We start from the raw sequence: 17,295 nt of genomic DNA on the forward strand, positions 1-17,295 counted from the left end.
ATTATTGGTTAGTTGTTAGTTTAATCCATGGACAAGGGGTTAAAAGCTTGGGTACTATTTGTAGTGGGGGTGTTAGGAAGGGCATCTGGTATAGAACCTATATCTCAACGTTTTCGATTAGATTCCAGCTCTAACCAGTGCATGCTGACATTGTGTCATTAGGCAATACACTGACTTCTCTCACCTTGTGTATATGAATGAGTCTGTGTAGAGCAGCAGTCCCCAACCTTTTTTTATGCCACAGACTGGTTTAATGTCTTTTAAGGCCTTTAAGGTGTGGGGGATAAATACGACAAAATAAAATGATACGACCAACACAAAGACTGTGGTATTTTGTAAATATAATAATAAACTTTTTTACTCATACTGAGTGCGGCCTGGTACCAAACGGGTTCTGGGGGTTCAGGACTGCTGGTGTAGAGAGAAAATAATGCAATGTAGGACTGACTTAGCCTGATTCATCAGCCGGTTTCACTTTGTATTAACCGTCTGACATTAGGATTCATTCGCTCAACGGTAGGCGGGTACTTTTTTTATTGAACCAATCACTGCTATTTTTCCGTGACGTATGTAATGCGCCACTAACAGGGTAAACTGGTATTTTAAGTTTTTCCCGTAATCCCGTAGGAAGAAGAGCAATAACATCTTTCCCCTTGATAAAATTCACCAAACATTCTCTTTGTTCCAGCTTTAAATCCTTGATCTCGGGAATCGAGCCAATGCAGAATGTATGGCTTCATCTACAGCCATCTTGACCGTTTTGTTTACTGTTGTGCTGTACCACAAAAAGTCATTTCTTCACAGCTCTTTGCTGATTGGCCAATGCACGTTCTACAGCTTCCGGGGTTCTTGCAAACCGTCTAGTGTATTTCGATTTCTGACCTAGTCGCTGGAGAGAAATGAAATTGAGTGGAGGCACTAGGTGGTGCCAGCCTGGCTATGTTTGAGTATCTTGAAAATAGATCATTATTTTACATTTTGTTCATTGTAAGCAGCAGTACTGATGTACAAAAGCTTAAAAATAACAATAACAATGGACTTCCTGTTTTTCCTGCCTCTAGCAAATAACACATTTCCATGCACTTGTTTATGTTGTTGAAAAATTACTGTGTGATATTTTTAACCTTACATGTATGACTTGAACTCATACATGTAAGGTTAAAAACAGTTATTCACTGATCACTCAACCCTCAAATGCAGGACAATACAGGATTACTCAAACATGCATCAATCACGATACAACTACGAGTACGCTAAGGATGAGTGAGCACCATTATAACATGGTTAGAAGCACATAAGAGTATTTTCCCCTTTAAATCCTTGCCATTGTTATTATATGCAAATAATTTCGCTAGGAGGCCATTTTTATGATTTCGAGACAGGGCCAGTGTGCTAAATAGACAAAAGTGATAAAATACTGGATGTAACAATAAACAGCACCAGATAAAAAGACACTTATGGACCATTATCAAGGCAAATTACAAGTGACCATTTTTAAAACATTAAGAGTCTCCATCTGGATATTTGGCCCAGAGCACTCATTCCTGCTGCTTTTTCGTTTAAAAAGCACAATTAATTGCAGAGCCGTGAGCCAACGTGTAAAGTTGTGAAGTCACGTAGGCAGGTTGGACCTAAAAGGTAGTCAGAAAAAGGCTATTTATTTCATCTTTGTTGGCAGCGACAAGTCATACGGCGTCTTTAAGATAACACTGTGTGTGGTGGGACAGACATCAGCAGTTCTGTCACAGTAATCTCTGCTACAGGTTTAGCCATAGCTGTTCAAACACACTAAATTGGGTACACGCTGGACACATGCCAAAGCGAAAACTCCCCTACAAATATACACTGTTGTCTGCAGGCTCCCTGGGGTGTGTTCTGATGGATGGGTTAAAAATAGATGAGAAATGCTCCATTGTTGTGGTAATTGAGATGTTCATGCAATTTGAATAAAGTAGTTAGCAGTTATAGTAGTAGAGACAGTTCTAGTATGACTAACTGTAAAAATTGGAGGGTAGTTGTAGTCTAAGTAGGAAGTAGTGGTACTAGTAAGAATATTAGAGTAATAGTAAAGGCCGGATTATAGTTTTGTGTCGACTCAACGCACACTGTCGCCGTCACCTTGTCACCATTGTTTTTGATTTATGGATCTATGCAACACGAAGTGATTCACCTCCACAACACTAGAAGGCTAGGATTTAAAACTGGTATTTGTGTTTACAAAATGAAGCGGGAAAGTGGAGTACCGGAAATGTATGTAGAGCGGATGTAGAGAGGTAGCTCAGTTTAGTTTCTCAATTTAATTTCTCTCCAACGACTAGGTCAGAAACTGGAAAACACTAGACGGTTCACACAAAAACCCTGGAAGTGCGAGTTCAGACACCAGCCAATCAACGAAGACCCATACATTCTGTGTGGGAAACAATTCCCGAGATCGAGAATTTAAAGCCGGAACAAAGAGTCTGCATCACAAACAACTATTTTCTTCTTTATTTGTCTCCAAAACCAAAATGAAAAAAACAGATAACAGTTTGTTTTTTTCAGTTTTTAAATGAAAAATGGAAAAAAAACATAACTGTCGTTTCCCACCGGGAACAACATCAGAACTGAAACCGGCACTGAGACCAGTTTAGTCCTGGTTTAGTCTTAGTTCAGTCCTGGTTCAGTCCCGGTTTAGTCTGGCATCACAGTTCAAGTCAAGGAAACGGGAAACGGTCGTTATCCGTTTTTTCCATCATTCATTTAAACACAAAATCAAAAACTGAAAAAACTAATCATTGTCCATTTTTTCATTTTGGATTTGGAGACAAATAATGAAGAAAATAGTTATTTTTTCGTTTCTTATTTTTGGTTTTATATTGGAAAAACTAATGAAAAAAACACAGATTATACTGGTATAAGTAGTACTAGTAGTTGTTGAAAATGTAAGTAGCAGTTGTAATAGTGACAGTATAGTTGAGCTGCTTTCAAATACACCTAAGTGTTTGTTTTTCAGTTCAAACAATACCCAATGATTTAGCTAAAATACATTGCATTGTAATTAAGATTTTAATTCGTATAATTGTCTGCTGTTGAAAACACAATGAATACCACAATAGCCACATTATCCAGATTATCCAGATTACTGTCACTCTGTGTACATTACTGATAATAAAAGTGGAAAAGGTCTTGTTTTGTCCCTGTGGGGTGGAGCAGCAGCGTCAGACAAATCATGTAAAATTAGTCATGAGAAGGTTAACCCGGCCAGCCCATTCCCAGCAGTAGGTAATTACAGCCTAAATGCATACATCTAGGCGGTCGTGGCATACATAGATTCAAATTGGTGTGAAAAAAATGTATAAATGTTAATGTAGTGTCAGAGATTAAATTGCGTTGCGGGTAGGGGGAGGTCAGGGCCTGGGAGGGATTAACAGTCAGCTTTGAAGGGCTTTTCCCATGCATCACAACCATATCGCCGTTTCCCTGTTCCAAGCCTCTCTGTTGGGACTGTTTTTCACTCAGTTCAAAAAAGCCAATCTCCTCTGCGACCTTCTGCTGCCCAGTGTTTTCTATTTACACACACGCACACACCCACATGTACAATTTTATGTTTCGAATAGAACAATGCGGCCACCCCAACCAGCCACCTAATGCAATCTACAGCTTTGGAAAGTATGAAATGGCCGTAGTGGGAAAATGGAAATTGTAGCAGTGAAAGAGTACAGTGATGGAGGGTCTGCCACCTGCTTGTCTCCATGGTGATGTTACTGTTTTGCCTGGAATGGCCCATAGTATTGCATTAAGCATCCATTTCAAGCAAATAACTCCACCATACAAAGTCACAGGCCCACGCACAGTAAGTGTTTTTAAGCTGTTTTTTAGTCCTTTAGATCATTGTTTCCCAAAGACTGGGTCGCAAGAGATTTTTTTGGGGGGGTCGACTTGTCACGATCTGCATGTAGGTCTGCAATATTCAGTTCTGCCTGATATACGTGTTGCACTCTCCTCCTGCACCCCGGACTGGAACGCGCTACAAAAACGCAGACAGGCCCACCTTTCTCATCAGAAATGTTGAAATGTTATGTCACGTTTTGTATAATTTCGAATCTTTTTGTAAAGTAATTATTTTATTGACTGTTTTGTTCCAGTATTGCTGGTTCAGTTGAATGAAAAGAAAAAGAAATGGGCTAAATTTAATGTCCAAATAGGCGACTTATGGATCCCTTTTATTGCTGGTTCAATTGCTGTTTATCAGTCTTTAAAACTTGAGTAATTCTAATTGTTCAGAGACACAATCACTCAGTCAGCAATAAAATATCCTCATTAATATTCAATAATGGTCAAATCCACCTTTATTTTGTGATTTACAAATAATGTCTATTGACTTGGGTCGCAGTTTGTGACTTTTAAATTATGGGTCCCCCCCCCAAAAAAAAAAGCTTGGGAAACACTGATTTAGATCACCTGGAAATGAATACATGCAAGACAGATCATTTTGATACCATTTACAGGAGCATTCGAGACAAAGGCAGCATCACCATGGAGAAAAGCAGGTAGCAGAACGCCCTCCAGAAAAGTTAAGTAGTGCATATTCATTGGTCGTGGGTGACTGGAGCCTATTCCAACAGAGAAATGTCTTAGGTAACGTGGTATACTGGAGGAACTCATTTGCAGTCTCTCACTGACTATGCATGGATTTTGCAGTTATATTGTTTATAGAATGAGAATTATACTTTACTTTATTTTGAAGCTATGTTCATGTATGGTTTTAGATGGGGTACACAAGAAAAGCTGCAAAATAGAGACATACACTGAAGACAAGCATTCACTCAATATTCAGACCGAATATTTACACTTCCATGTGTTTTTAAATTCCATACACCTTCACTAGAACAGTGGTGGGGACTTTCAAGTCATGATTTGGACTTGAGTCAGACTTGAGTCACTATTTTTAGGACTTGAGACTTGACTTGATAAAATTCACTAAGACTTGGGACTCGACTTGGACTTGAAGGGTATTTACTTGGGACTTAACTTGAATGTGAAGGTCAGTCACTTGGGACTTGACTTGGACTTGAGCCCTGTGACTTGAGAAAACTTCTCTTAAAAAATGTTTTTAGAAAATAGTTTTCTCTTTACAGTTAATAAATGTGGTGCTTAATTTTACAGAAACAAACTGGAACATGTCCCTTCCACTTCTGTTTGGTACTTCAGATGTAACTGAAGTACTGTGATGTGGTATCATCAAATGTACTACAGTAATATACAAGACAATACAGAAATATAAAGTACAATACAGTAAAACAGAGGGAACTACATAAAACATGATCCTTCCATTTCAGTGCAGACAAAATAACTGATATTAAGCACCTTATTTCTTTCTTTTCTGACCATAACGATTCCCACTAAGATCTTGTCAAGACATTTCTACAACTCTTATATAAATATCCATCCATCCATTTTCGGCCGCTTATCCGGGACAGGGTCGCGGGGGCAGCAGCCTAAGCAGGGACTCCCAGACTTCCTTCACCCCAGACACGTCCTCCAGCTCCTCCGGGGGAACCCCGAGGCGTTCCCAGGCCAGCCGAGAGACATAGACCCTCCAGCGTGTCCTCGGTCTTCCCCGGGGCCTCCTCCCGGCGGGACATGCCCGGAACACCTCCCGAGGGAGGCGCCCAGGAGGCATCTGGAACAGATGCCCGAGCCACCTCAACTGGCTCCTCTCGACGTGGAGGAGCAGCGGCTCTACTCCGAGCTCCTCCCGTGTGACTGAGCTCCTCACCCTATCTCTAAGGGAGCGCCCAGCCACCCTGCGGAGGAAACTCATTTCGAGCGCTTGTATCCGCGATCTCGTCCTTTCGGTCACTACCCAGAGCTCATGACCATAGGTGAGAGTAGGAACGAAGACTGACCGGTAACTCGAACCACAACGGTCCGATACAGCGACCACATCACTGCCAAAGCTGCACCGACCCACCTGTCAATCTCACGTTCCGTCCTTCCCTCACTCGTGAACAAGACCCCGAGATACTTGAACTCCTCCACTTGAGGCAAAGACTCCCCACCCACCCGGAGAGGGCAAGCCACTTTTTTCCGAGAACCAGACTTAGACTCAGACTTAGAAGAGCTGATCTTCATCCCAGTCGCTTCACACTTGGCTGCAAACCGCCCCAGTGCACATTGCAGGTCCTGGTTTGATGAAGCAAACAGGACAACATCATCCGCAAACAGCAGAGATGCGATCCTGTGGTCCCCAAACCGGACCCCCTCCGGCCCCTGAATGCACCTAGAAATTCTGTCCATAAATACAATGAACAGAACCGGTAACAAAGGGCAGCCCTGGCGGAGTCCAACATGCACCCGGAACAGGTGTGACTTACTGCCGGCAATGCGAACATAGCTCCTTCTCCGGTCATACAGGGACCGGACAGCCCTTAGCAAAGGGCCCCAGACCCCATACTCCCAGAGCACCCCCCCACAGGACACCACGAGGGACAGGGTCGAATGCCTTCTCCAAGTCCACAAAGCACATGTGGACTGGTTGGGCAAACTTCCATGAACCCTCGAGCACCCTATGGAGAGTGTAGAGCTGGTCCAGTGTTCCACGGCCAGGATGAAAACCACACTGCTCTTCCTGGATCCAAGGTTCGACTATCGGCCGGATTCTCCTCTCCAGTACCCTGGCATAGACCTTACCGGGAAGGCTGAGGAGTGTGATCCCCCTATAGTTGGAATACACCGTCTGGTCCCCCTTCTTATACAGAGGGACCACCACCCCGGTTTGCCAGTCCAAGGGTACTGTCCCCGACCGCCACGCGATGTTGAAGAGGCGTGTCAGCCAAGACAGCCCTGCAACATCCAGAGACTTACGGTACTCAGGACGGATCTCATCCAACCCCGGAGCCTTGCCACCAAGGAGCTTTCCAACCATCTCAGTGACTTCAGCCAGGGTGATGGATGAGTCCGCCTCCGAGTCCCCAGCCTCGGCCTGGACGTGACGGTGGGATTGAGGAGATCCTCAAAGTATTCCTTCCACTGCCGGACAACGTCCCCAGTCGAGGTCAGCAGCTCTCCCCCCGCACTGTAAACACTGTTGGCAAAGAACTGCTTCCCCCTCCTGAGGCTCCGGACGGTTTCCCAGAATCTCTTTGAGGCCGTCCGATAGTCCTTCTCCATGGCCTCCCCGAACTCCTCCCAGCTCAGAGTTTTTGCCTCCGCAACCACACGGGCTGCAGCACACTTGGCCCGCCGGTACCAGTCAGCTGCTTCAGGAGTCCCCCGAGCCAGCAAGGCCCAATAGGACTCCTTCTTCAGCTTGACAGCATCCCTTACTTCCGGTGTCCACCACCGGGTTTGGGGATTGCCGCCGCGACAGGCACCACAGACCTTACGCCCACAGCTCCGAGCAGCCGCATTGACAATAGAGGCCGAGAATGAAGCCCACTCGGACTCCATATCTCCAGCCTTCCCCGGAATCCGGGAGAAGTCCTCCCGGAGGTGCGAGTTGAAGGTCCCTCTGACAGAGGGCTCCGCCAGACGTTCCCAACAGACCCTCACTACACGCTTGGGCCTGCCAGGTCTTTCTGGCTTCCTCCTAACTCACAACCCAACTCACAACCAGGTGGTGATCAGTTGACAGCTCAGCCCCTCTCTTCACCCAAGTGTCCAAGACACGCGGCCGGAGGTCAGATGACATGACTACAAAGTCGATCATCGACCTCTGACCTAGGGTGTCCTGGTGCCACGTGCACTTATGGACACCCTTGTGCTCAAACATGGTGTTCGTTATGGACAAACCGTGACTAGCATAGAAGTCCAATAACAAAACACTGCTTGGGTTCAGATCAGGGAGGCCGTTCCTCCCAATCACCCCTCTCCAAGTGTCACAGTCGTTGCCCACGTGGGCGTTGAAGTCCCCCAGGAGAACAACGGAGTCCCAGGTCGGTGCACTGTCTAGTACCCCTCCAAGGACTCCAAGAAGGCCGGGTACTCAGCACTGCTGTTCAGCCCGTAGGCCGACACCACAGTGAGAGACCTGTCACCGACCCGAAGGCGCAGGGACGCAACCCTCTCGTTCACCAGGGTGAACTCCAACACACAGCAGCTGAGCTGTGGGGCAATGAGCAGGCCCACACCAGCCCGCCGCCGCTCCCCGCGGCCAACGCCAGAGAAATGGAGAGTCCAGCCCCTTTCAAGGAGTTGGGTTCCAGAGCCCAAACTGTGCATGGCGGTGAGGCTGACTATATCTAGTCGGTAACGCTCAACCTCCCGCACAAGCTCAGGCTCCTTCCTCCCCAGTGAGGTGACATTCCATGTCCCCAGAGCTAGTCTCCATGTCCGGAGATCCGGTCGTCGAGGCCCCCGCCTTCGACTGCCGCCCAGATCTCTTTGCACCGGCCCCATATGGCTCCTCCCGTGGGTGGTGGGCCTACGTGATTTGCAAAACAACAACTTGGTCCAACCTCTGCACTAGAATCACTTGGATAATTTCAGCTCTGGAATTGCCCAGCTCTACTAAAGAAAAGATCAAAGTTAGCTGTTAACATGCAAAATACCGCTTCATGACATCACAAGGTGAAACAGAGCATTTTGTGCACTGGAGATGTAGACAGACTAATAACGCAGGATTAATCAAACATTTGTGAATGAAACAAAACACAACTCCAGGTATGTTCTTGATGAGGTAACATTGTGAGAATCAATTTTGCACAATCCACGACCTTTAAGTAGGAAACTATATTGATTTTGGGGACAGTAATGCTGGGAGAGAGACATGAGCAGAGTTAGAGAAAGCAAAGCTAAAAATGTTCAGATTCTTTTTCCAAGTGACAAGAATGGATATTACACCTTTACACATACGTTTCAAGAACAGCATGTCTCCAAGTCTGGACAAATAGAAAGAAGGATGAGGTTAGGGCTGCCAGACAGGAGACCTACAAAATATAAGATATGAAAGAAGACAAGTTTGTGCAGAGATTAAAGGAACATTAAGTGACATAACCCAACGGAACAATTAAAAGTGAATCATACTTTTATTGAATGTTTATTATTCACTAAAGCACAATTTACACATTGTCTAGAGTACAATCCCAACAGCTGTGCCATCATTATAATTACCCGGTGTTATTGCTATAACATTTATTATACAGTAAGGAGACGTCTCTGTGTCTCATGGCTATAGGACCTCTATTAAGAGCATTTTGTATATCTCCTCTCCATCTGCCCACTCTGTCCGCCCTCACTTCTTTTTTCCTCTTTGTTTTGTTGCACATATGCGCATGGTCAGCATTATGTCTTCTGGGACCTCTCTGGCACAGCTTGGACACATAAGCAGCCTCTAAATGCTCATATACATATTTATCGCAATCTAAAAGTCTGAAATGGAGTTAAAAGTCTTTAAACCACAAGGATATGTCAGGCATTTTGTCTTGGCTCCTCCGATGAACACAGCAGCAATAGCATCTGCGCAGGATACAGACATGTTAAATCACATCACACCAGCGGACATATGGTCAGCCTGCCCAGCCCCACCGGGAGCCCAGCCAACACCAAAAGAGCTGCATCAACAACTCGCTTTCCATATTTTAGAGTGGCCACAGCGAGAGACAGGCCACGGGACAGAGCAAGCAAGCAGTTTGTGTGCTCAAAATTCAGGCATTTCTCCATACTCTCTGCTTATGTTTTTGTGGTCATTTGTGGTCACTTGGATATGAGAGTGCCTGGAGACTGAACCATTTAACGGCACAACTTTATAATAACTACAGTTTACCAACAGAAAAACGTGAATAAAACTAAATTCATAGTTTATTAAGAATGATTCTGGCGTATAACTGCTTAAGGGTTAGGGTTCATTAAATACCATTACCATTATAACATGGACTCTCTATGACTAGATCTCAAAACTGAAGATACATTAGTGTCCCTAACATGAGGAGCATGACCATACCTCACCAGTCTCATCCTCAGAAACCCCAAAATGGCCTTCCACCATCGAGTCCTTTGTTACTTCATACAATAAATACATAAACATTTCTCTATTATCTGAATTTGTGTTCCTATCTAGTGAACCAACAATAATGTGATTTTAGCTGCATTAACTTGTCTGTCCTGATTTCAAGGGCCATCCTTCATTCTCCACATCACCTGGTGTGTGTGTGTGTTTTTATTAGACCCCTACTGACCTGGAACACAAGAGCTACATTGAAAGTGCAATGACAATTTGAAGCCTTATTTTATGCATCAACAACTGACATGCTATGCATAGGTATTTGAATTCTTCACATTAATGTGGTCTCTACATGGTCATTATGTTGTGGATGGTTTGTGTCCACTGCACTGTGCAACTCCAGATTAGTTCACCACCTGCTCGTTTGAATTTTGAGATGTTAATGCTCTGCCTTGAATGTTCCACAGTATGGCATTAATCTTATCAATAACAAATATTTTAATTCCTACGAAACACCTTAAACATTATGCATTCTTGAGCAGGGTCACCTCCTCACCATTCTGACTAGTACTACAGTCAGGTGGAACTGGCAGTACCACCTGGTGACATATCCATGACTGTTTTAATGCCGTACTATGGAACATTCTTGACAAAGCAACATCTTGATGAAAGCAAGCAAGTAGCAGGCCCTGCACTAGGTTACACAGTGCACCAGAGATCACCATAAACCTTCATATGGCAGTCATCGCCTTGGGCCCATGTCTTTGAACACTAGGTAGCTGACCTTGAGTGAACCCTCAGTAGTTTTCTCCATTTCAGCAAATTGTGCGCGTGTCTGGGATGTCCCGTGTGAGTGACACTATCAGTGCGAGCACTGATGTGGTGTGAATGAAAACTTTACAAACTCATTTCTTGCCTGTCAGTGGCTTGTCCTGGATGTACGTGCCAGACGCCTGTGAAACACGCTGCTAATTGGTAAATTATGCAAGGCTACCCACACACAAAGGAAATCACACCGACTGCATTACGGATCTGAAAGGCGAGAAAGCAAGGTGTCACTACAATTAACAGATAATTGGACCAAGACTGTGGATTTCTAGGACAGCTCCTGGTGTGTGATGTATAAAAGGATCAATACATTTACTATAGTCAAGTGCAATCTCAACGTTTAATTAGATTTACACGTAGTAGTAGAAGAACCGTATACAAACAATGTAAACCATAAACCATGACTGTCCATTTTTGTTCCACAATGTGTAAAATCCAGTGCCACTGAACACATTGATCAGCCTCAACCACATGGTTTTAGTGGTCAACCAGATGACCCTGAGGAATCATGAATGAACATGCTAACTCCACACAGAAAACTGAACCCGGAAATTGAACCCGGGACCTTCTCCTGAAGTGTGGGTCAGAGTGCTAACCACTATACCTCCCTTCACATTACATAGATGTTTGATAGTTGATCATCAATGCCATCTTGCACATCCATGCAATTTTACAACAATCATTTGGATGATTTCAGATCTAAAATTGTCAGTCTCTAATAAACAAAATGTAAAAGGAGTTGTTAACTGGAAAACTGCCCCTTCTTGACATCACAAGGTGGAACAGAGCATTTTGAGCTTTTGAGATAAAGACAGACTAATAATAAACAATTACTCAAACGTGTGAAGGAAACAAAACACAACTCCAGGTCTGTTTTGAATATAAGACCTTTAAAAAGTTAATTTTCTTTGACAACGTTTTTGCACATTTCACATTCATTTGCTTATTCACCAAAATACATTCTATAGGCTATACTTAAGGACAAAGTCATACCTCCTGTCACCTCTGCGCTGTTGCGCTGTCACTTCAGGAGCAGCAGGTGCTTCAGTATTTTTGGCTGCTTTGAGTCTGGACCTGTGCTCCACTCAAACCTCCATCTCCGGCTCCACTTTTGATTTTCGCCTTTGATTGTTCCGCTGCTTTTGCCATTACAAAATCATTTCAAAAGCTTATACCCCCATCTAGACCGTAAACAATGATATATACAAAACAACATGGCAATTTGCTCTTGTTGGAGGAAATAAAATGTTCTTTCTCTCAGAATGCATTAGCTCACAATACGACAACAATAATTTACAAAAACATCAGAGCACAGTAGTTGTTCCCAGTAACACATTTTAAAGACTGTGAGTCTGAAAACTTCAAGCAACTAAAATAAACAATAACAGATAACTTTACACTGACTGCTGTGTAATTTTGTGTTGAATTAAATAGATAAGTATGGATGCCTCAAAATGGACTACATAATGACTACAAATGAAGAAGGGAAAGAAAAGATGGAATTATAGAGATTGGAAAATTTGGGCTGTTAAATGTACACTATGTAACTGCCACCATTTACTAGTAGATGTTATTGCTTTTCCTGTAATGTTCCACAATATTAATTTAATATGCATTTATTCTGTTACAGATGATTGTATTGCTCAGATACCTTGGAAAAGATGCTCACTGTGAGCAGAGTCTAGCCTCATTCATCAGCCTGTTTCATTTCATGGAAACCATCTGACCTTACAGCATTAGGAGGTGTTCACTCAACGGTAGACGAGTACTTTTTTTAAAATTTAACCAGTCATTGCTATTTGATCGTGACGTATGTAATGCGTCGCTTATGGGGCTAACTGGTATATTAAGCTTTTCCCAAATCCCGTAGGAAGAAGAGCAATAACGTCTTTTCCAATGATAAAATTCACCAAACATTCTTTTAATACACGATCTTGGGAATTGTTGCCAACACAGAATGTATGGCTCTTCGCTGACTCACACTTCTGGGGTTCTTGCAAACCGTCCAGTGTATTCTGATTCCTGACCTAGTCACTGGAGAGAAATGAAATTGAGCAGAGGCACTAGGTGGTGCCAGCCTGGCTAAGCAAGGTCACCTCTCAGATCTGAAACATGCCCTGGTGGTCACCATGGAGATAAATAAATTTAAAGCCATTCTGTGTAACCTTTCAAACAAAGCAATACAATCTCCATGGAGGCAAGCAGATGGAAGGCCTTGCACCAGAAAAGTTACATAGTGCAGTATTAAAGTAAACAAAAATCTAAAAAGGAAGGAAGGAAGGAAAAGCCTGTAGATGTGTGGTTGTTCTAAAAGGAACAACCACACATCTACAGGCTGTTCCTTCATCCAATTTTTTTTTCTCTTTGCAGTTATCCACTTGCTTGTGTCTCATAAAAGTTGCTCAATCTGCTTGTCTTTTATATACCCCTGACTGTTTCATTGTTAGTTTCAAGGAATTGTTCCTGGTGGTCAAATCAACCATTTTTGTGAAACTCTGTGAGGCAACTTCACTTATAATTTTGGGCTGCACAAAAATAAATAAAAATAGAAATAATTTAGATTTTCTTTTCATTCACTTTTTCATTTGGTATTGGGCTTAGTGGGGGACTTCCTGGACAATTTCCAGTCAATCATACAGAGCTGACAACCATTGAGTCGGATATATTAGACGCTATTTCATTTGAACATTTAACCTCCTCCTGGAACTGGAAGCAACTTCACTGAAATCACTCTACCGGGAATAGATCAAAATCCTCCCTTGCAAAACACTCCTCCTACTTGAGTTTATACATTATTTATAATGCTCGCCTAATGTACATGTGCTTTGACTATAATTAGCTCTGTGTATTCAATTATTTGCTGGTTTAATGTGTGTAATGGATGTATGGATACACATGAATTGACCAGACCAGGAAACAATTCACAGTAAGTCATGAAGCACAACCTAACCAGAAGAGGAAGCACCATTTGGCCAAATTAAATCAACAATGAGGCTCAGTGTATACAATGTCAGGGTAGAGGCCAGGCCATAGCACAAACAAAGCATTTAATCACATGTTGAATGATGACTGTTCTGTGCAGTGCACTGCTGTGGAGGTGGAGACAAGTGAGTCCTGGCACAAAGTGTGTGGGTGTCACGGAGCAGAGCGGTGGGCTGAGGTCAAAGGTCATAGCTGCACTGTCATTAGAGCTGCAAACATGGAAAGATAGAGAGATGGAGAGATGAGAGAGAGGGATGGTTTGGGAAGGAGCTCAAAATGGTGGAGGTGGAGAGTTATGTTTGTCAATTATGTAAAAAGGTTAAGTAGGCCATTATTATCATTTTTATATATCTTAACGATTACTGAATCATTGTAAGTCATACCTCTTATTCAGTAGGCTACACGTAATTACAACATTACTGAAGCAACCACACGTGGTGCAGATCGGGTCCGGTGGCTCTGAGTTTTCCGTATAATTAGAACTAAAGAGAAGCGCTCAGACCGCTCAATGCGCAGTCGGGTGTTACCAGCGGAGGTGCCTGGATGAATTCCTTTGGGAGTCTATTTTTGCAGGAGCCCACCACAGTCTTTTCTCTTCATAAATTGATAGTTATTGTGTGAACACGTGGTCTCACGTGTGCTGTCTTCAGAGGCAGTGACTGCAACAGCACAGCTCCAGTGCTCGTGTGAGTGTCACACCACAACTAAACCACTCTGACATGGGAGTCGCAGCTGGACCGGGTGCAGTCTGAGCTAGGCTTAATCCTCCACATACTCTTTGGCAGCTCCTCACTCAGGATTTGGAGAAGTGCCCCTGTGTGCTGCACTGCGGTCACCCAGTCCCACCTCTCCAGACAGGCTGCCCCAGGCCTCAGCAGCACTGAAAGATGGGTCAAATGAAGAAAATTTCCCTACACTAGAGTAACACCGAAGCATACAATAGCTGTATTTATTTGACAGAATGCACAATATTCAAAACTCTCTTCCCCTGACTTCATCTAAATCTCTATTTAGGAAGAGTTTCATTGAAATGTGTTTTAGAGATTTGTGTTATTTTAGATGTTGAGAGCGATAACAACTGACATTTGATTAGGATGTATTCTTAATTACAAAAACACTGAACATGATGGTCAAGTTGTTCATGTTGTCAGAGTGTTTTGATGCTCAAGGTGATTATCCAAGTAGAAAGCAGAATGAGCCTCACAAGAGTCTCTCATTTGGGTTGCCAGATTCTGAGACTAAAACCAGAGTTACATACCCTCCCTATAATTGTTTAACTGCTGTTATTAACTGTCTGCCAAGATGCCTCTTGGCCAGAGAGAGAGTGGGAAGTGAACTGTGATTCTGCCTGTCTCAAGGGATTTCCAGGTACAATAAAGGTTAAAGCAATAAACAATAACCACACTTTCTTTTGCACTTTTAAGCTGAATTCTCCACCATTCATCTTCCAGTCCATTTTTCATCCGTTTTAATTTATTTATATGCCTTGAGCAACCATATATTTAAAATGCTGTCAAGGTCTTCATATTTAGGTCTATAGATTTGACAAATTTCTGCATTCCAAGCCCAAAGTCGGCGTGGAGGTCAGATGTGACGTTTGGAGGCAAATGCTTTTCCATTCTGCACTGAAGCAGAGAATTGTGTCCAGGCGCGATGGCTCAGCTCCTTCTGCAAAGAGGCACCTTTTGAGCGGCTTGGCTGGGCAGCACGAGGAGAGAAAGGGATGGGGGGAGGGGAGAGAGAAAGAGGGAGAGAGACAGAAAAACAGAGAGAGAGTACAAGAAAGAAAGAGAGGGAATTAGAGACATATGAAGAAAAAAATATATATATAAGGGACGAAGCAGATGGGGTGGGGAGAAAAAAAGAGAGAGAGAGATTAAAGATGAGGGGGGGGCTGAGAAAGAGAGAAAGAGATTTGAAGAGAGAGGAGAAGAAGAGAGAAGGAGAGCAAGAGAGAGGGCAAGGTAGAGAGAGAAAGAGTCATGGATAGAGAGGTAAGGAGGTAGCGAGAGAGGGGATGTGGGAGAGAGACTACAGTGCACTATGCTTCTGCCAGGCACACGGAAGCATAGACAGGATCTTCACATGGTCGGGCTCTTGGCTCGCTCTCTCTGTGTCCTCTGTGTCCCTGCTGCCAAAGCAGGGGGGCACCTGACAGGTGGAGGGAGGGCATCTGACAGGAAGGGAGGAGGTGGCACGTTCCCAGACACACAGCTTTGAGTTATAAACATGGGCATTTTGTGTCTGTGTGGAGAAAGTATCAAATTTGACATCTTTCCAAACTGTTCTTCTGTTAGTCTAATCACGCGCAGCTTTTGCCAACTCTCACACTTTTCAAACTCTAGTTAAACAATCCAGAATTTGCATATTCCACTTTTAATTACAGTGATATTTTTGTTACGGTGCATGGTGCCCAAAAACTTTTCTGATTTCACTAACAATCCAATTCATTAATAAAATATCTTTCCATGTTGTCCATATGGCACACCTGATAAAACGCTACAGAGACCTCCATGGGGTTCAGAATGATGACATTTAAAACATTTTCTATAGAAATTACTAATCTAAAATAAAATATCATATCTTTTCAATGGCGACAAGTCCTTAACATGTTGCCTAACACAAAGATGAAATCCACGGATAGCAGTGGCCGTTTCCACAGTGATGGCAGAACTAAACAGGCCAACGTATGACAGATACATTCAGATATAGATTTTGCATTACAGCCACACAATAAATATAATAATTTAAAGGTGCTATACTTGTTTTTTACAGCCTTAAAAAATGTGAAAACTCAAGTTTATTTTAAAAGGTGCAAAGTTATTCCTCACTTTCCTCACCTTATGCATTCTGAGCATTCTAAAATTATTCACTACGATGAGTTTATAAGCATTTTTCATGACTCTCAGAGACCGGAGCAGAGTTTTCCACTGACTTTAATGCTACCAACAAATAGCATGTTAGCGTGCACTTCATGATTAATGGACAACAAAATGCTTTCTAATTAGATGGAGACAGCACACAGCAGACATATTATGACCTCAAGAGCTGCTTCTAAACTATAACTGTACTACAGCAGCACACATTTTGCTCATATACAATGGGGAAAATTAGGTTCAGGGCCTTTTATTCATAATTGTATTCAGAACGCTAGAAATGCAGTGATTCATGAGTACATTTTTGAAAGAAGATATTTCCTCAATATAGATGCAATGAGAAAACATTTTATCTTATTTTAATGAGAAACAGAGAGAAAATGCAGAGGGCTCGCTGCTTAGTTGTTGAGGATTAGTCATCATGGAGGTTAGCTGAGGTTGATAAAATTGGAAGTTTGGGTGGGCTCATAGACTCAAACAAAAACACCCACTTGTCCCTTATCTCAGGCAGTTATTTCTACAGGTTTTTATCCAACAACAATTGTCTGTCCCTGGCCATTGTTTCCGTATAGTTCTCATCCAACAAAATGTCTTTTAAAATGTGTCCGGCAGCGTCGATCATTTACTCCTGTTTTTACCAAATAGCTGTTTTACAATTTACACTTGTTGTTTTCCTCAACTGGAATA

The sequence above is a fragment of the Boleophthalmus pectinirostris genome, unplaced genomic scaffold (genome assembly GCF_026225935.1).
Source record: "Boleophthalmus pectinirostris isolate CB_2022bp ecotype Guang Dong unplaced genomic scaffold, ASM2622593v1 HiC_scaffold_5, whole genome shotgun sequence".
Lineage (NCBI taxonomy): Eukaryota > Metazoa > Chordata > Actinopteri > Gobiiformes > Gobiidae > Boleophthalmus > Boleophthalmus pectinirostris.